The 22257-nt window shown below is 34.7% G+C and overlaps 1 protein-coding gene and 1 long non-coding RNA gene across 9 annotated transcripts in view; one reads left to right on the top strand and one right to left on the bottom strand.

Moving 5' to 3' along the window:
- The window catches only part of LOC100644660 (octopamine receptor Oamb), a 116385-nt gene that overhangs the window by 70186 nt on the left and 23942 nt on the right, over positions 1 to 22257 (top strand). Inside the window, exon 1 of one of the 8 annotated variants that reach the window (XM_048412921.1) lies at positions 3110 to 3441. The exons of 6 other annotated variants lie outside the window; for them this stretch is intronic. The gene's annotated coding sequence lies outside the window, so the exon portion shown is untranslated. Of the gene's footprint in view, positions 1 to 3109; positions 3442 to 22257 lie in introns of those variants that run through there. One more of the 8 variants, XM_012316933.3, reaches the window with a different exon arrangement.
- Positions 15709 to 20764, bottom strand: LOC125386468. Its single transcript, XR_007226636.1, has 4 exons — positions 19112 to 20764; positions 18877 to 18936; positions 18362 to 18489; positions 15709 to 16515 (listed from the first exon to the last, which is right to left on the bottom strand). It is a non-coding gene; the product is annotated as an uncharacterized LOC125386468 (long non-coding RNA).

Here is a 22257-nt window from a genome sequence, read left to right on the forward strand (position 1 = left end):
GTATTAAATAAATCGCTAGGAACAATTGGTTTCATGGAGAACATACATCATCCAACATCTTCCTTACGATTGATAAATTACAAATTTCTCAAATAAAAAGAATATATATTACAGGAATAAATATTACAGGAATAAATAGGAAAAACTGTTTCCCCCCTCGTATATCCGCTTCAAAATACCTATCTTTGCCCTTTGAATTTTTCCATTTTGTAAAAACATATCGAATTCAGAAATCAGAATTTAGAGTGCAGTCTGTAAACGTGTGACGCACGCGTTAGAACACTGAATGTAGGATGGCGTTGAAAAACAGAGCGAGCTTAAACCTATTAATTTCATCGACTTTACCTTCCTCCGTTGAATCGCTCAAACTTTCGACCCTATAGCGGACAAAAATGAAGACGAAGGAAGGGAAGAACAACAGAAAAGGAAAATAAAAGGTTGAAATAATCATACGCAAGTAAAATAACACGCGGATAATAATGAAAAGTAAATTCAACAAGTGGAAAGAAGAAAAATATGAGAAAGTAAGTCGGAAGAGAGAAAAGAAAGTAAAGTTTATAAATATAACGAGAGAGGAGAAAAAGATAGAGAAACGTTAAACGAAGGGAAAAGTTCCATCGATGTTTCTTGTTTAAGGCAACCAGGTTCGCGTAAGAAGCAGCCAAATTAAACAAAATTCCGTGGAAACCGTATTACAAGTTGGCACGTTCGAAGCGAATTTGTTCTCCTCCCTTCCGCGAGGGACACATACACATTCGAAAACTTGGATAACAATCTTCGTAAAAAAAGTTGCGAGGAAGGATGAAACTAAGCTGTGCGAGAAGTGGGAGAAATGTCAAAGGTCTTTAAACGTGGGCTGAAACGGCGATGGGAACATAAATTAGTCGCCTTTCGTTATCTGGCAAAAAGTTTCAACATTGCCAACCGCTGAAACGCAACGCGGCGTAACTGTCGGCTTCAGGCGGAAATTTCTGAAAAATTTCACACAAAGATTATTCAAAATTTACGTTTATTACGCCGAGAGAAATACTCGATGATATCTCGTTAAATTCTCGTTGTCTCCGCGAAAAGACGAAGAAGGTGGAAAATAATACACGACGCCAAGATTTTTTTAATAACAGCATAGTATTCCCTTTCCTCTCTCTTCCACCATTGTTTTCGTCATCGTTTGAGAAAATTCACTGCTCTACGATATTAGATCAAACGTTTTTTAAACTCTCTGTTAAAATTCGACCGATTTCTTCGCATTGAAAATTTTCTAATCTTTGAAATTTCGAGAACAAAGGAATATAGCAAATGCTATTTTGCTCGCACTACTAAATAAATAAGAAAACCGTTTCCCTTATTTCAAAATTATCCAACTTGTCGAAATAAAAATATCGCTTGTTCATTCTCGAATCGTGTGGCTGAAAAACGAAAGAGAGATGTGACCGATATTTTGACGTTCACGAGCGTGCAGGGACGCGTAGGAAGAGACTGCGGGGGAGTTGCAGCACACAGTGGCTCGACCGACAGGGATGGAAAAAGAGGGAAACGGGATTGAGAGCGGGGGTACAGTACGGAACGATGACAAAGCGGGGAATAGGGGAATTGCGAGTGGAAATGGAATACCGGTAGGGGGAAATAAATAGACGGGATGTGGTAACGACGGAATTGTTGGAATCGAGCAGGCGTAACCTGCGATATTGGAAAATTTGAAGAAGAAATTAGCAAAGGTCGATCTTTTCTAATTAAGGTGTATAAGTATGATTCTTTCAGTTCTTTTAACTTTCGATCTTTTAACTGTATATCTAAGAAATTGTACGTGTAGTTGGGCTTGATTCGAGTTAAGTTTCTTCATACATTTTTATCGGTCTATTTTATCATATGATCGATGATCATAAATGGGATAAGGTTCGTTTTTCGGCTAATTACAATACCTAAACTCTTCCACTTATTACTTCTAATAATTTTATTTGGGAAAAGAGAATGACGATGCGAATAAAGGAACGATCCTATTCGGAGAAAATGGCATTTTCTACTAGCGAGAATTGCGAGATTGATAGAAGAGCGATAGAATTATATTATTATATTATATAGTATCGTAATATGATAAAAAGCTAATCGACTCAACGAAGGAATCTACAAACTACAAACACCTCGAATGTCATCTAAACTTTCGTAAACTCTCGTTCCAAGAATATCTTCTGCCGCACGGTCAGCATTCTCAAGACGCCACATGCCATCACCATCGTTCCAATCTCAAATAAACTAGAATTCTATAAATTAGAAACGATTGGAAAGGATCGTCAGCTGCTATTGATCTATCCTCTTAACATTTCTTAAGGTAATCACATTTATTATATTATTAGAGGAAACGTATAGTCGTAAAAATTTTACGAGCAGGAAATAAAATCAAACTACCTGTAGTAAGAAATTCGAGTGTAATTACTTTCAACTTTTCTACGCCTAGTAAATCTTCTTAAGATACTGTCAACGTTAGTTCGAAAGTTTTCGTGTAACGAAGCGAAGTGAAACTCGAACGAAGTACCTGCAACAAGCTTGTTCAATCTAGTTCCCTCATTTAGTCAAATTTTCCAAAATACCATCCTTATTTTTATACTCGCGGTGTGGAATTTTATTTCCATTCAAACACTCTATAACGTAAATCCATTAAGCCTAAAAGAACGTCGTAAATGAAACGCCGAGCATCGTTCCTCTTAATTAATCTTTTATATTATTCGCATTGTCGTTTTTACCATAACAGATATAACAGAAATATAAAAAATATTGTACTCCGAGTTCATTGGAAATATCTCAAAATTGACAATTCTTTCTGTGGACAGGTATATCGTTCTGCTAGGTAATTAACAATATGTAAAAACCGGTGCACGACCTAAAAGCAGATGCGGAAACAAATTCGAATAAGGGGACAAAATGGGTAATTGAACGGGGCGAACGAAGGGAAGGACAGAACGGAACGGAACGGAACGGATATAGTGGTCGGTCGTAGGTCTAAGGCGATAGAAATGAGAGGGTGAGAGGGAGAGAGGAAGAGAGGATATGAATTCCGTTGGCATGGGGAAGCGCGCATGCGGCTGCAGTGGCACTGTGTGCCCGGATCCTCAGTGCGATCCTCACCCGCGACGCGTCTAGCACGATTCTCTCGGCCCTCCCGGGAGTCCCGAGGGACTCTGGGTATCCTCGCGATCGCGACTGCCTCCTCGACCGCTCTGTCAACCAATCGCGCGCCAAACTATCGCGGATTCCATGAAAAATCGACTTGCAGCCAATCGATTCCCATTTGTTTTCTCTTCTTTTTCTTTGTTTTTCTTTTGCTGAAATATCTTTATACAGGAATAGAAGAAGAACACGTGCAATTCCATGAAAATGGCAAATGAATTTGGCGGTAAGAAAAGGAAATACAGATGAACGTTATCGCAGTGGCCGGCCATTCTATCCGTACGTTTACTTCAAAAAAGTTACACAAGCGCGGCATCTTTTACTATATTCGCTTACCGTTGCTCTGTACTGCTCGGTATATGTAACCAACTGTTTTGTATAATTACAATTATTTTATACGAAGGGACATCGATGTTTCAGACTGATCGAACGAGTTATTTATCAAATCTTTATTAAACGGGTCATAAGACTGTGAATCGTGCATCAATGTTGGCTTCGGTTCACTTTTACTTTAATTAAAACAGATGGATTTTATGGCTAACGAGGGTACGATAAAGAGCAATTGTATTCTTTTCCTTTTTTAAACGGAATTTAGTGGCAATTTGTTGATTTCATTTTGAAAACGAGGTCGTTTGCAAAAGGACATAGACAGGTAAAATTATGTATTCATTGTGTTTCTCTCTGTCACCTTGAAAATAGTTTAGCGCATGTCCATTGGTATCATTTTACGAAGGTTAATTTATGCAACATTTCTTTCCTTTAATGGTTGAATATTTACTACAAGATTTCAGGCGTATCGTTGCTTTCATCTTGAAATCAGTGGATTTTAAAAGTAATGAAGAACGTGGTTTCCGAAGAACGTACAAATATAGAATAATGTTCTCTTTCTTCTCTGAAAATATTTTGCTATGAAATTTCGTTTATACAAGTTCTTCCTTGGTAGCCAGATATTTAGTAGTTCGCTGTTAGCATCGATAAGATGGATTTTAAGTTAAAATGTTTAAAATTTTGGTCCAATTGTTATTTTTGTTATTTTCTTCCATCGAGAATAGTAATAAATAAAATAGATTCGACAGGTGAAATTGAATCGGATTATCACACTTACACTCCCTACTCTTATGTTTCGAGGATAGTAATAAATGTGTGTACTGCATTACAGAGATTCGATGGTTAACCTTGAACGGATTGTCAGCTTAAACGTTGTAAGTCTTTCTTTCATCGATGAGTTGACAAGTATGATGTACGTACACAATGGTTTAAACATTTTTTTACATTTTGAAAGAACGAGTTAGTTAAAGCCACAAGTAGGAAAACAAGATTTAATTTAATTTCTCGTTCTCAAGTATTCAGAATATTGTCATTTCTATTTTATCATTTCCACGCTACCTATTCTCAAAATTTCTCTAATCGACACTGATTTTGTAGAACAAGCCAGTTGCGGAACACAAATACGAACATAATTGAACAGACGCGAAGAAACTGTTGTATGAAAAAGTTAAATTAGATAAACTTTTACATCTTCTAACCAATTCTAACTCTAGAACTTGAGAATTATTCCATGTACATATGTACGATATATTTACCGAATTCGTATATTCCTATGTACAATATATCACAGTGTCCAATTAGGACAAATTGTCATTTTATAATAGTATAAATTACAATTGTTTCAAATGGTCCAAAAATTTCATAGCGCCTGAAACTTCAATCATTGCTTTCCATCGAACCTACATAGAGGTAACTATTAAATTCACGCAATTACACAGACATCCATGTATCTTTCCTTGCGTCGACATTACGAGATTAATTAGCACCTGCGCGAGCGTAGCTACAGTTGATTTTACTCTTATTGTTAGATTCACCGAGGAAATGTCCATCGAAAAAGCGTTGCATTTTAATTAACGAATCGCAATTGACAGCGTTTCCCCGTTCCCTCGCTATAGTGTGTCGTAGATTTGCGAAATTTCCTTATCTCTATTCACCGTAAAGGTGCAGCTCTAGAGCTCGCTTCCGGCGCTATGGCGACCTTTCGTGTCAGCGCCTCCGTTATCATCCATCAGGCCGTGTCCTGATGGACACGGTCCAGTTTTTCACAACGCACGCTGGTACTCTCCATTCGTATCGACTCAAAAATGAAAATTTAATTTTTCCTGCTTTTTTCTCCTTTTTTTCTTTTCTTTTTTCTTTTTATCAGTTTATATATCCCTATGATTAAATTGTGGTAACTTGTTGCTTCGAGTTATTATTAGATTTAGTGGGATTAATATGAAATTTATTAGTTGCAGAGCGATTTGATCCGTTTTATTTCATTAGAAATCTCCTAAATCCTTTAAAAGTCAACCCTGGGATCAATCATTCCCACGAATACTGCTTCAAATCTTCATATTCGCTAATCATTAAGCAAAAAATTCTAATAATGAAACAAAAAATAAAACATCAAAGGATGCCATGCAATTGATCGCAAATTTTAAACCGAATCGTTGTTTCAAAATCGAAGAAATTCCAATCGATTCAGGGGAAAAGGAATATAGAGAAACAATAATAAAAAAAGAAGTTTATCGAGCGTCCATAGCTTTCATTCTTGACAGTTTCCCAATGGTTTCTCGGAAAAATGAACAATCGTTAGCGAGAATCGCAGAATTCTTCAATTTTATTCGTAGAATTGACCTAAGCCCCTTTATCGAGAATAATTGTACAAACATAATTTAAGAACGAAAAGGGGGAAAGAGGAAAAGGGGGAAAAGGACGGGTGATTCGCGATCATCAGTGTCCACACTGATCGAAGGTATACACGTTATTATTACTTTGTTTCTGTCCGAACAGCTATCATGGAAGGATTGTCGTTGATCGTACACGCAATTTCGACACTGTAGATAGTGTATAATTAAAGCCAGCGATTAGTAGTCGAACGCGACGATGCTTACTTCGCTGTCACGTTTTCTCCTTCAATTATTCATTCTGTAAATGTTTTCTCTCTTATGTCGACCGATACCGGTTGCTCAAGCAGCTTTCCCTTCCGCGTCTTTTCGCTTGTCTTGTTTTTTATTATTTTCCTCTTTTTGGTTGGGTACTGGCAGAATTTAGCATTAAAACGATGTATTATATTTCATTTCCAGATCGCTGTTTCAAATAGATAAGAAAAAGCAATCCTTTACGAAGAAGATGACATGTTAATTAGAATTTGATACCGTATTTGATGTTCCACGTAGATACGTGGAACGATGTTCGATTAAGGAACATTTAACGATTTCAGTTAATTACGATGCACATTTGCGCAAGCGGTAGCAAATAATTAGGTTATCTGGCAAATGACCGAATTGCCAGTGTTCCTATCTACATATCGGGCCATTTGTAAAATCGAGCTTGAATTTTTAAACGATTCGTTAATGGGCAAACGATAATTGCACCGTGGCTAAAAATTAATTTCGCTAATGCGTCATTTCGGCCATTCCCGGGCTGCCAATCAACATTCGAATTATCGACGCGCCTCCTCCTCCGATTATCACTGGCTTAATGATAAAACTACTTGTCGATTTGGTTCTTATAACGTTTACCAGAAATAATGGTCCCTTTTACCTAGTGGGAACGTCCAACTGAATGATGGATCGTGTTGGAAGAGAACAAAATTTGACGCCATTGCTATTCACAGACCACTGGGGAAGAAAATGACAAGTAGATCGCGAATATTTATGCAAGTTCATAGTTTTATGTATGTGTTAAAAAACTGAATCATACACGGTATTTATACGTATAGAGAGTTGTTTTACCGATTAAATATAATTAGCTGTTCGATCGAACACGTGATTAGCGGTGTTGATTCGTCTTGGACGGATGAATCAGGAATAATCGCGATCTGGATCAGATCTTCGAAAATAACCCTTAACCTAGTGCCACAGCATAATGATATCTGCCGGTTGTATCAGCACTTTCTTTATCTGACTGTATCCTCGACACACGCCAAATATGTATCCTATGTATAGGCTGAAGTATTACTGTGTCCATTTCGGATATTTCCGTTACTTGCAATAATAAAAAAAACCGTTGTTGAAAAATGTTATACATATACGAATTTTGCACAGTGATAGAGATGGATACGAACATTTTTTGTGTGCGTGAAGCCATAGAGGAGATTTCAAGATCATCTATATCTTTTAAAAGCAAAGCTGTATCTTTTATCGCTGTGTCGAGACGAATTCAGTAAGTTATCACTGGATATTATCCTCCAGTTATCCTAAATATCTTAAAAGAAATAACATTTTGTGGTTGGTTTTTGTCTTTTCTTTTCTTTTTTCTTTTTTTTTCTTGATTACAATTTCCAACATCGAGCATTATTAAAAGGGTTTTTGACTTTAGGTTTAGGGCGTTTCAGAGGGTATGCAAGTATTGGAAATTTGTAGTGGTAAAAATTTCGGGTACTCGAGCTTTCTTTGCGATTTCGAATTCGAATGCTGAAGTGTTTTTAATGAAATTACAGGGAATTTTGAATGTCAAAAATTTTGAATATTTGAAGTTTCTTCGTGTCACGATGTTTTAATGTGAGAATATATCTAGTATTAGTCGTGTATCATATTCATTTTTAGTATTTTCACTTTATAACTGAAATCTTGAGAATTTCAATATACATTCGATATACAACTAGAATATCAGACACTAAATTCTATATTAAAAGCTCAATCTATAATTCGATTCAATCGAAACTAATAATCAAATCTATGGGCGTGCCGACGCGGTAATAGATCCTGACGAAAATATTCATATTCCATATTTACTGTTCGATATACTCACGTTTGTTAGCAATAGTCGGTGCTTAGAAACGTCGAATGTCTCAAATTTAGTAGCAGTTTGGCACTAATATTACTTTTCGATTGGAGTTTTCCAAATTTCAAGCTGTTCCGAACACAAAATTTCAAAGCATGTACTTAAAAATTCTGAATCTACCAAATAGTTGATTGCGTTGGCATATCGAATCTGTATTGGAAATTAAAAAATTGAACGATGCCTGAACGTGTTCGTAGCATTCCTTTCGCCGACATCGTTTACCTGGGCAATCCCCGTAGAATTTTCCCTGGAATGGAAAATATTTGCCGCGTAATGTGTATACCGAGGGAACGGATCTTGGCAGTAAATAAAACGGAAACGTAAATAAGATGGAATATGAATCAGACGAGATCACTCCGAGAAGGAAATGTTTCTCCACGATGGAGCTAGATTGCTCGTACTGGATGCGAGACGCGTTTCGGACGGCTACTTACAGCTGGAAAAATATTTGCCCAAATCGAAGGTGCAGGCAGTTGCTGAACGTGTCAATTAGACAGAGACAATTTTTCTGCGTCGCGTCGCGGGCAAAGTGTCTTTTAACCAGTGCCGTGATATTAACGATTCTAAACGATCTTCTGACACATTTCCAACCACTAACGTTTTCTTTACACATATCGGAAGCTTTAAATGCTCAAACCAGGCTTTTAGAAAATTCTACTGTCAGAAGACATTTAAGAGCTTTGAACCGTGAAAATCCATTTATGTTATTTATTAACCGGAAATTTCTATAAAGTTGGAAGTTAACCAAGGCAGATAATTCCACTTTGCTTGCAAATATACATAAACATACGTATATGCATATGATATAATTTATTTTTAACGGAAATAATAGGATGTATTTAAAAACCTATAAATTCCATGTTTAAGCAAAGAAATCGATCTATCAAAGAGGTGGGTAATCAGAATGACAAGTTAATTCGTCTAGCTCGGTTAACAGGGTAAACGATCGACGCTTGAAATCCTTAAACCCTGCTTAAACTTGTCGTAATACATACTTGGAGAACACCGAGCGAACAAGTTTCCGTTAATCCCGTCATCAATTTCAAATTTCTCGCCTACCGGAACAACTTTATCCTCTGCGATGTGACGCGACTCTATCTTAATCGCTCGCACCGTTCCCTCCAGAAACAGAGGATCGTGTGAATAAGAAGAAAAAGGACGAAGGGAAAGAATCGAAGAGCGAGAAAGAAGAAAGAAGAAAAAAAGGAAAGAAAGTGGATTTCACGCGAAATCTTTCGGCACTGCCGCCGCCACCCCAAGCATCGGAGAACTCGCTAACTTATATATCTACCTTTACCTACTTTGCTTGACGGCTAGATTAAGATTAAAAGATGACCTCGAGCCTCGCAAGTCTTTCGGTCTCCAGTCACGCGTACGACCTTCCGATTCTTTGTTGAAAATCCCACGAGTCTCTCTCTCTCCCATTTGTTCTTATTCTTTACCCGAGGAAACTTCGCATTTATACCTTGATTAGACGATATTTAACCTTCATCTTCGCTAACTTATCCTAAAGTATTGTTTGTGCCGTCAACGGTTTAAAACAAAAGGTAGCTCGGTGTTTATGCTGAAAAATGACAGACGAATCGGCTTGCTAGCAAAATAGAATGGACGTAACTCTGCTTGAAGGTATACAGCTATGTTAGCCGTGCGTCTACCCGCGGTGCTTCTCCGCACATTTATCGAACTATGATATACACGCGCACTTATGTATATACATCGGAGTATGTCTCCAAGTAGGTAGGTAGATGAATTCCCGCAAGAAATTAGAATATTATTTTTATATTATCGTACTCTTATATCTTATATTATTTATAGTTATCGTTTGTTTCGTTGTATTGTCGTTATTATTATTATATTATTGAAATTTACCAAACTTCGACACAGTCGTGTCATTGTTACACCATTCGCATCACAATACGAATCTGTCTTTTCTCCGTACGAAACGTACCGATACATTATGAAATATAGATAATAAACAACCACACAAATAATCGTAAAGCGATCGTGAAATTAGTACAGAATATAAAAAGGATACCTCTTAATCTGCTGCGCTGCATATTTTAATTGTTTACAACTCATTTTGTCCTGCATTCTAATTATAAGCTTCACCATTTGAAAATTTGAAACACGAATGCTATTAATCATAAATAAATACTCGCTCATTTCCATCGCCAAGCGAAATCATTACTTTGCAATTTATTATCGACGTGAGTCAATGGTTTTATCGGTAAAAGGATTTCTCGATCAACCGTTGTGGAAGCTCGTTTCACGCGGAAAAGCTATCCGGCCGGTCGGTTTACTTATTTACGTCGCTCGCTCGTAAAAATCCAAGCAACTGTTGCTGTGCAAGGCGGAATGGAGTAACATTCGCGATAAATGTTGAATTTGTTAAACATGGGCCTGGTGTTTCGCTATTATTAACAGACGCTACTGGTAATCATATCCTCCTGATGTTTGGCTATTATTACCAGTAGAGCGACTAGTAATAACAGCGAAACAACAAGAAATCTTAGCACAATATTACCACGTAAAAACAACGGAAGAGAGGAAACAGTTGAGAAATAAAAGGAAACCGGATGAAATGCAGTAAAAAAGGTATTAAAAAGAGAAAAGGGCAAAAAGAGAACAAAGTTAATTGAATAATAAATGTAAGATACTGTTTTGGCTACTACAACGTTAAACGGAACAAGAGTTGCTGTAAATAGTTGATGGGATTTAAAATGTTTTAATCGATACAATTTTTTCAGATAGGATATATATAGACACGAGGAAATAACCAGATACATAATTCAACGAGAATACAAATTTCTTAAAGATAAAATTATCGTAAATTTCCATAAGCCGAGTATAATTTCATTATAGATACACATACATATGTATGTATAAAATATTTCATGTACTGGAATATTATTTGTATATTTTGTACGTTAGTAAGTAGTAATAATTTGATCGTACACGTGAAATATTTTAGATATAATTAGCAAGTTTCGAAAGAAACGTTTTATTTGCAAATATTTCTTATACTTTTCCAATATAAATCAATTATTAAAAAAATAAACAACATCTATATGCTAAATACACTGTTCCAGAATTGTTTTCCGTGTCACGTGTAAATGTTTATAGGCATTCCTTATATTTGTACGTTTCTTACAGAACCGTCCTAAAATCAGTCTTTTCACTTTTGTCTATTTAGTTGCTGCAATAGAACTATTCACAGTAGCGATTCTTTCTTTTCAGCATTCTTTTCAGCGATTCTTTTTTTTCACTAATTATTTATTATAAAACTAAGAGAAATATCTACAATCCCTGCTTCAGAATTCCATTAAGATTTCTGCAGAACGATCATTCTTCCATTCGAAGAAACATGCCAACCCCTTTCGTGTTTTTATTACTTACGCAAAATTAGCAAGATTTATACTCGATGAATTAATAAGATCCCATTAAAACAATAGTTGTTCGATTCAAATGGATTTACGTATAATTTGAACGTGCTAACAGGCCGATATCAATGAGTATAGCCTCGACGCACGGCTCAAAGACGCGATATAACGAGCTACCTGGCTTCTTACCCTCTATACTGCTATTTGCATCTCGTTCGCGTCACACTCCCTTCAAGAAACGACGCGAACAAACGATTGCGACCAGGCAAACAGAAACGTTCGAGGTATGTATTGCTGCAGCCTGCTAATTGACGATACCGTTTAATGGGAGCAACGATTATGACTGTGCCTGTAATTAACGAGTATGATAATTAATGCTCAGCATGTAGCATGCTGATTGCAAATATCGACGGCTGTCCGTAGGAAATCGTCGTGTTGCGTCGTTCTCTCGCTCTCTCTGTTAATTCGTAATTAACTTCACTACACACTATTAGAGAACTATTTTTCTTCGCGGTAATTGTCTTTCGAGTCGCTTGAAACGTAGTCGTTCGATTCTCGATCGAGTTGTATCTATTTGAAATAAATCCGAAATAATTGAATTAGTAATCATCGTTTAGAATAAATATTTCTTTTTATACTTGTGGTATTTCAAAAATCGAGAAAGATTCAAGTATGTAATATAATAGATTATTCGTTAGGTTTATATTTAATCGGCGCGACGTTATAAGTAGAATAAGACTGTTTCTGGTCAGGTAGCTCGGATTATCAAAATAGAATTATTCTTTTCCCAATGGAGATCTGACGTGTGTGGAATAATTTTCGCTTATGACAGGTTAAATATGTATTGGCTATTTCAAGCTAGGCTGTCTCGTTCCGTTTTAATTCATCGTTGATAGATCGTTGATAGAGAAAGCAATGTAAGCCAAGTATCTGTGTTTTTTATCAGATTGTGATAAAGATAGAATCGTTCTTCGTTTAACAAAAATCGAACAATATAAAATAGATTTAGTTTGATAAAAAAAACGATAGGAGTATATGGGTTGCGAAATACAAATAGTACAAGCTTTATAAAAAAAATTCTTTTCATTTTATATTTTATTGTGGGAATAATATAATTTTTTTAGCTAATATCCCATTATAAAATGTTATTCTATGAAATTCTAAAATAGAACGATCAAACAGTTGGAAAATTAAAATTTCTAACAAAAGAAATGCATCATCTGAAACTGGAGTAGTCATATCTTTCAACGATAAATATATCAAAGTATGAATAAATTAGATTTTTCAAGAATAAAATTACACCATTCCGAAACTAAAGTCTTCTTAAGGAAGAAGAAGGAATAAAAGTGAAACAGTTAACTTAGATTTAATTTATGCACACTACTGGCGAAACTCTCGAGTATCCTGAGATCCCAGTTTCGTAAAAAAGAACGCTGGTATAATGATTCGTTACTTCGATTACACGATTCGTGTCCTAGTTAAAATGAAAATTCCACGCTGCTGAGAAGCTTTCGACATGGGACGACGCGGTGTAAATATTAAATTAAGACGTCGCGTCGATGGAACAAGTTTCACCAGAGCTTTGGGGCCAATTTAAAGCCACCTTTGGAAATTGATAAGCTCTTTCTGGATCCTCGTTTAATTGCAGCTTGTTTCGTAGCTCCGAAACTGCTTCTTCTTTTTCTTCTTCTTCTTCTTCTTCTTTTTCTTTCTTCTTCCTTCTTCCTTCTCCGTCATCTGTCCTCCCTTCTTCGTTCTCGTTGCCTCCTCGAGCAACTTCTGTTTTAAATTAAGCAGGTTCGAGGGGGAAGAACTGTTGCCTGAATCAGTCTAAGACTCAGCTTCGCTCGTAAGTCGAACCAAGTTTCTCGTAGGCTTTCCAGGAGATTCGAATACGAGGAAAAAGATTAATATTAAATTATTAATGTTGTTGAGAAATATGTTAAGCCATTAGAGACCAACGCTGCATTTTTTGTTCAGATAATTTACATTATACATATATTTATCATTTTGATACGATTTTTTATCCGGATAAAATAATATATAAGTCGTTTTATTTATATTTTTTAATTATACTACGTTCACACAACTTTTACGTATTATTTTACTTCCTTGTTCTTATCGCGCCAACCTTGATATTACTTATATCTTTTGCATAGATATAAATTCGTTAAACTAGTAAAATTATCAACAACAAATTATCTGAAACTTCGCTATTTTTCCCCATTTTGTTAGACTTTAGTGTTGCGTAAATCGTGTTGTTCAGTTTTTATGAGTTTGCATATTAAAATATATGCAACATATATAATATTCCAATTGTTTTAATTTCGTAACTTCTCGGCTCGTTATTGTGAATTCGGACGAAAATGTATATGAAAAACTTTCTTTCCACAAGATATCGTAACGTACTGACAGATCAGTGAATTATATAATATATTAAAATTCGCAGGTGAGCTGATTTCAGGCAACGTTGTTTTCGATGATCGAGCGCAGTTTTGCCGACTTAATCCTCTTGTTCCAATTTACCGCGGTCAAAAGACACTTGTTCTCTGAAAAATTCAATAAAATCTATCCAAGCTGAATTACTCGTCCGTGTTAATCTTTGATCGTTCTAAGCCCTGAAATAATTTTAATAAAATTTGTACGCAACATATTCATTTCGCTAAATTTACCCTTATTTTATATCGTTCCATTTTTCTGTTCTTAATAATGCGTAATATACTTTCGCAAATATCGTTCTCTTTTCTATAGAATTCCCTAAGCAGATTAAATTAATAATATAGGCTGTTAAACATTATTTAAGCTTCAACCCAACATTTTTCGATACAATTCTTTAAAATTTTCACTTTCTTAAATACGAAGTTCGATATACAAATTCCATTCTATTATATATACAAATTTCGTAGTTATTTAATGCATACATCTGTTCCATGAATTTACATCTTATTGTATTCGAAACTTAAAACCTTCCTGGATCATCTTCAGTTTCACTGCGTCCTTCTTCTTTCTTTTTAACATGGCAGTACAATTTATTTTTAAAGTTATCTTTTGTAAAATTTCACACAAACAAACTCTTTATTCCCCTAGGACTCGACAAATTTTATTCTTGTCTAAATGTAAAAATCTCAACTCTCTCCGATAAATACTATGTCTTCCCCTTAATCTAAAATATTTAAAGAAACGTAAAATAATTTCTCAAAAATTTATCAACTCTTCCTAACACGTCATTTTTTTTCAGATACGAAATATCAAATATTTCAAAATATTCCACGTCTTACGTTCCAGGAAAAATTGAAAAATTCGCTAGTAGAATTTCCCCAAAACTTCTGAACATTTTTCAACCTTCTCCAACAGCCTCAACATGTCATTCCTTCCTAAATGTCAGATCTCAAAACGCCGAATCGATCTCTATTTCGTTTCGCATTCGAAATTTCTACTCTCCTGCGATATAACCACATCAAAATCACGACACTTCCTCTTTGGAATCGTTTGAACAAATATCCTATTCACCATTATTCAACATTCGTGGCCTTTTAAAGCGCAGCAGTGCTGTCGAAGGATTCTACTGTCAACTCATTTCGCGATGTTTATTATTGCGTATATTCCCCGGTGTGCACGAAGCGAAACGAGACGAAAGGAAGGATTTCATATCACTCTTATATCTTTGCCCTTTCACATCCGTTTTCCTTCTCATTTCCTTTCTTAAAGAAAATATTAAGATATTTCACTATAATACTTTGTCACTGATATTTTATATATATATGTATTACATTTGTAATAAAGTTCCGTATTTTAGTAGTCATGCTAACCTTAACACTAACAAAATAATATATCTTATAGCAGTATTTTCAATAACAAACGCACTAATAAGGGGCGCTGGAAAAGAAACAATGCAGTAGCCAGAAGGGCTACTGAAATTTAATCGTCTTCCATTCTATATATTAGGTCATCCCATAAGTTCGTGCTGACTTTTGTGTATATATTTCATGTGTCGATTTATAAACATACGGCGATAAGGGACCAATGCACTTGAAAAATGGGAAGAAGTTGTACAACGAGAGGGGGATTACATTTTTTCATGAAACTGAAAGGTATGTAAACAATCTGAACATATATAACCGCTCGAAAAACAGAACGAACTTATGGGATGACCTAATAAATCCGATCAACAAAGTGAGTGAAACGTGATATTCTTCTTGTTTCACAACGCTAATTTATTACTAATATCTGTGAAACAGAAAATTCTCAAAATCAAGCGCGAAGAGTGCTCCATTATATCTGCAGTATCAATTAATCTATCATTTCCAAAAAGAGAAAAAAATAGAAAAAAAAATAGAAAAATGTCTGAAAACTCCCGATATTTGATACGTAACGCTAACAAATATTAATCTACACACTCGTATTGAATCAGTACGCAACACTAATGGCGAGAGATCCCAGTGCAGCCATTTAAAAGATTGCTGATGAACGATCACATTTATACAGCTCTTCTAGCTATATCTAGCGACCCAGGAACAGTGTCCGACAAATACAGTCGGAGGATTTTGGGCATTTTGTAAATGCAACTCTACTTCACAAAACGCGATCACTCATTATCCCAATGCTAACTCTTAAACTGAATTCAATGGAAATTACTATTTATTATATAAAAAAGCTACTTCAGATATTCTGATATGCCAACTTATAATACTATATAATTAATTAAGAACTAAAATTTTTACAATCTAATTTTAAACAATATAAAGCTGGATAAATTCTGATACATATAATTCTCTAAGAAGTTCTAAAAATTCATTATAAAAATTGCAAAAGATAATCGCGATATCATAATTCGCAATTCTAAGGCAAACACGATTATCATTTTATCGCAACTCTAATTCAAACCGTAGTCATCCTCTCGCGACATTAATAAAAAAACCGCGATTTGCCTAGTGGGATGATGAGACAATATACACATCGGCCAAAAAAACTACTACTACTACTACTGCAAATACTAAAAGCGAGCATAGTGACAAAGTAGTAACAAGAATGACTTTTCATACTCTGGGTGATACAGAGGATGGGGAGTCATTGGTGGTTGCCCTCTTCTATGACATTTTGCCGGGACTCTTCGGCTTATAGTCTCTTTTTTCTTCGGGCGCAATGCCCGCTGAAACTTAAATCAAAGCTCGAGTCTTTATAATCGCAAACAAAAAAAAAACTTATAAAGGTAAACTAAAAATGTAAACCGCGGAAGCTGATTCAAGCGTACATGGACTGACCAACGATCATTTGTCGTTGTTGTTGAGCATGTGCGAGCTCGAGCAATAAACGTCCGCTTGGAGCCTATTCGCTTCCGCGTCCGCGAAATTCGAAAAATCAATAGACAAAACCAGAGACGAGAGCATGCTCTACTCATGCTCTACCAGTTTCACAGTCGATTTTTCAAATTAGATTTCCAGAAACAGGTTGATCACACGAAAGCGCGCCTACTCGACCAGAGACTGTGCCAACCTGCCCAGCCCTACTTATTTATAATTAACAGACACGCCAGAATGTATACTACCTATCCTACATAGCCCTATATTTAAAAAATGGCAAAACAGGCACACCAACACATTCGCTCCACTGTTCCACTGTCCAACACAAACGTTCGGGCGCAAAGATCCTACACTCGAGAGGACGTCCCGGGACGCCTCCGACACCCGAGCTTAACAAGCAGTATGCACACTCTAGGGTACGTACCATTTTCCCGAAATCGACTGACGAAGGCTAGTGACCATTGCGCAAAACGTGATAAAACATGTCTAAAGAAATTATCTCGTTAGAATAAATGTAAGTAGACTTGGAATTATGATTGTAATTGACAGAAATGTTAACACCGTGGTTATACTTAGTCGTGTACGTGATATTGACGCAAATTCTGATTTTATTCATACATACATTGAATTAATATATGTCTCGTGCACGATACAGTAACACATCGTCAGTCGCTGAGAAATTTTTGCATTAATTATGGTCATCGTGCCCAATGTCTTTCTCCCATTCAAGTAGCATCTGGGCACGTGAGCGAGATCCTGACAATAGGCACGGAAAGAGTTAAAACCGAAAATCCTGATCTAAAAACATGATTAGTTTATCTAATTTGTATTTAACGGACTAACGTTCTCCGGTTTTATATTTTATTACTTAGTCTCAGATTATAATAACTCTACTTTATTAATTTAATAAATCACTGAAATTTTAATATTACAAAAAAAGTAGCAGTAATTGAAGGACTAAAACTCGATGTTTAAATGGTTAAATCGAAATGTATTACTAGGATAGAAATAATCTCAGGCGATCTCTTCGTCAAAGCACTTTTTCGAAAATACAGAAGCAGCCTTCAAAATTATTGCCTCGAGTCAAAAATCTGCCTGCCACGAAGTTTCTTCTTGCATATAAAACTTTGCGCATTTTTGTACGAAAAAAAAAAAATATGAATTTTAACTCATATTTTAAACCCTATCTGAAGCCAATAAACGAATGTGACTTAATATTGTCACGAAAGAGAAAATTAAATTCAACATTATTTATTGTATCGTGTATTGCCTGTATCGTCATTACCATTGAGCGACAATTGCAACTTTCATAGCAACGAAATCGGAGGGTATCCGACATCTTCACTACAAAATACTCAAACGAGATCATTTCGATATCTCTTGTTTATATTAAAATTCACTGCTTAAGATCGACTATACTTGTGTCATACAGATATATTCGTGTAAATATTTGCCTTTTGCAAGTATTCTCACTCGATACTAATATACATTTTACAAGTACCATGAATTTATTTTCAAAGACCTATCCTAAACTAATATATTTGAAAAAGGAATATTACTACTCACGGGTATAAAAAATACCCGCGATCACTACACTCGTAAAAATTTCTACGTAATACAACCAGTCGCCCGTGCTGATTCGGACCTTTCATCCTACGACATGATTGAGTGACCGGAGGAACAGAAATGCATGCGACTCACCGTTCGAAGCGGAGAACCAGAGGACGTTACCATGGATGCTACGCTACCCCAGTGAATATCATCAGAAAGACTAACATCAGACAGGAACCGTTGAAAATCCAACGGTGGAAATAGAGGTTCTGAAAAGCCTGTTACAAAACAAAACACGATGAATAGTTGCTGATTATTTGAAAAGTTGAAGATAATGAAAAATGGAAGTTTATTAAATTCGTAATTTTACTAATAACAAAGATTGAAGTTCTAATAAGTATCGAATAAATATATAAACTAAACCTCTAATATAAAAGTTTCGAATCTACATATTAAGAATTTAATGATTTCTAAAATATGTTAGACATTTGTTTTATAATTCCACGTTGAAACATTAACACTCTTTTTATCTTAATGAAAGAACAACCTGAGAAGACCCTAACCTTCAAAATTTTCAATCAAATTCTACTTCTTAATCGATAGTATAGTCAAAGCAAAATATGCAGAATAGACATAATCGAAGTACGATATATGAAGATACTTACGTTCTTGGTTTTTGTGCCACCGTTAGATTGGTCCCAAAGATGAACAAGTCGAAACCGTATCTGTAACAAAACATAAAATACAGTTAACATCGCTAGTGAGTAATAACGAACTCGGAACTTTTGGAACATTTATAGCTTTTTAAATTACCGATCGTTTTTATTTTCTAATTAACAATAATTCGAATAAAATATAGAAAATTGAACAAATTGAAATACTATATGTAAAAATACTTACGGTCTTGAGCTCCTGGAAAGGCCCCATCCTCTTGAGAAATGCACTGACTCTTATACGAAAACCAGTGTTCAAAAAGAACACATATATAATAAAAGAAAAATAAAAGACTACGTTACGTGATTATTTGATTGAATTTAATCAAAACTATCGGGATTTGAAAATATTGAACAAATCTTTTGCGTAACAAACACTGATTCTACAAACCGCATTGCGCGCGATCGCAAATATCCTCCAAAAATAAAGTTGTGTAATGGCGTGCTGGCTATATTTTAGAAGAAGAGGGGGGTAGTGTGTAAAAGAAGCGAAATATCGTTTCGGTATTTTTCTTTTTTTCCCCTATCGAACATTTATTTGGAACATACTGTTGTTCTTCTACAATTAAAAGATTGTTATCAAGAAATTGGAATAAGTGTGAAAAATATTAGTTGAGAGTTATAGGATATTTCTCGATATCGAACAAATGCTTTCGAATGCCGTAAATGCAATGCAATTATTTGCGAGAATTATACTGTGAATATTCGTTATCAGAGTATGAAATATACACTCCACTAACACACTATGATCGTGTATTGTAAATATTCGAAAATATTTGCAAGAATTCAAAAATTCACAACTAAATATTCTCTAGAGAACACTGGACAAACGCGGGTTACTTTGAAGCATTTGAGCCTACTAGTGCGCCACCTCTATGAAAAAAATATAAGCTACGAATTTGCAAGCATATAACGTTAACTGTAGCAACTTCACATAATATTGCAAACTAATTTGAATTTGATATATGAACGATATCTATCGAAATAAGTTAAAGCTATTGTCATTAAGATTTCTATGTTTTAAACTCTGTCTACACGAAGCTATCGTTAAATTATCAAGAATTCTATATCCTGGATTACATTGAAACGATGAGATAATTCGTTAAAAATGCGTTTGAAATAAGAGAATGATTTCATACATTCGAAATAGAACAATGATTTATTTAATCGCCGTTACTTTCACCTTAGTATTCCAAATAATTAAGAAATTATCTATTATAAAACATATTATAAATACTCCCGTTGGAATAAAAAGACAATAGAATCGTCCATACACCACTTTCTTAGTTAAAATAAATTAAACCTTACCAAATTTCCAGGAAAATTCGTCAGATTAATCATTAATTGTCGTTACGTCCATGTATTAATATTCCTGTTACTTCTAATATTATCCCTGCTATCGATCGATAAATTAAAACAAATGTATAAAATAATCAAATGAAAATACAATTGAACTGAAATCTTGTTACAAAAGCTTACGATAGAAACTACTGGTAGCAATATCATTTGATAAATAGACAACTGAAGAGACATTAAGACAAAAAGTTTCTTAAAACCATCTAATTTCATTGCCTTAATGTTCGAAGAATCGTTAAATAGACGTGTATTAGTTAAACGATATTAATGACGAAATATAAACGATAGTAAAAAAGTAAGGTAGAAACGACGCCACCGAAAGCACGCGCCAATAGATTAGAATACGTTAGAAATTTGACGCAACGCGACCCATGTTATCGACACGAAATGAGATAACTGAATGTCATCTCAAGCCTTTGTCTCGATATTCAATTTCTAAAATGGCAGGGCGGGTGGTCGCACGAGCCAGTGGCACAAGCTGGTACGAAAGATCAAACGATCCATACAAAAAAAAAGTGTATACATCTGCAAATACGTATTTGTAATTCATCTTCCACGCAGCGCTTACATGAATCCTTCGAAATTTCAAACAAACCATATAATATTTATATTTCGCACAATGTTTACATCGATCTTTCTAAACATCGATCAATAAAAGATCGATATTGTATTTTTACATACTTCTACATAATATTTACAAATTATTTTATGCATTTTTACAACTTTAAGTTTCTCATAATTGCATAAACACATTTGCAGTCTATTTGTAATATTTTCAGTATAAATATGTACAAATACATTTAAAATAATATAAATTGGAAAAATTTATAAATATATAATGCAATTTTGAGAAAACTTACTTACTAATCGTTTATGTGTAAACATAAACATATACATCGTAGATATATCGTATATCTAATAATGTATAATAGTAAATTAGACAAGAATACTCAAGTTTTTATTTGATGTTTGATAGATTTTCTAAATGTCCGTTCACAAATTAAACAAATTCTTTGGAGGAAGTATTTTTGTAAACAGGATTATTCATTAATTGTGAATTAACTTTGCTATTTAAAATTTGTTTTACTCAAGTATTTAAAAAATATTGGCTTATAATATAAATGTATTATACAACAAATGGTATATTTATGTAAATTAAGATTTAGGTAGGTATATACATACTGTTTATCTACAGAATTGAACATTGTAAAAATATTTTTCTTAATTTTTCTTTTTAACAAAGAATATAAAATTTTACTTGTATAGAAAATATAAAATTTTCAAATTGGTAAAATCGTTTAAAATTCAAAGAAATTACATAAAACTCAAATATATGAAATTGCAAAAATGAAAAAGAGGGCCGGTTATGTATTGCTTTAGGATTCTTATTTCTTATAGCCAGCAGTTGATATTAATATGTATAGAAAATTGAAAATAAAAAAACTGCAGGGAAAAAAGTGTTGAAAAAATTCATAAGCACTCGTGTATTATGAATTTATGAATCTGCAAAATTCTATACTTTACTTTTTAACACTTTGTACTGCGTCGTAAATAAATTGCGAATGGTTATGCAAATTGAAATAACCGTTTGCCGTGAAATTACATGAAATTTGTCCGTAAATCGAAGCAATGAATGGTCACGTTCGGTCGCCGCAAGCCTCACCTCGAGTCACGATCGACACGGGGATGAGAAATGCATTCGAAGGTTGGACGAGTAGAAATGAAATCATGGATAACGATCTATCTGGAAAGTTTTCGAAACATTTTTTAGCCTCGTTTTTATTTCCGGACGAGTGATTTCGAAACTCCGGTGAATCAACTCGCGATTTCGACTCGCGATTCCGACTCGTAATCCGCGCAAAAGAGCATAGGAAGGATTATTCTATGGAAACGCGTTCGATCTTTAATCCTTTCACCACCGATGATAAAAAAACATTTTGATGCTCGTTCGGTGAATATTTCCTTTTGTATATACTT

The sequence above is a fragment of the Bombus terrestris genome, chromosome 15 (assembly GCF_910591885.1).
Source record: "Bombus terrestris chromosome 15, iyBomTerr1.2, whole genome shotgun sequence".
Lineage (NCBI taxonomy): Eukaryota > Metazoa > Arthropoda > Insecta > Hymenoptera > Apidae > Bombus > Bombus terrestris.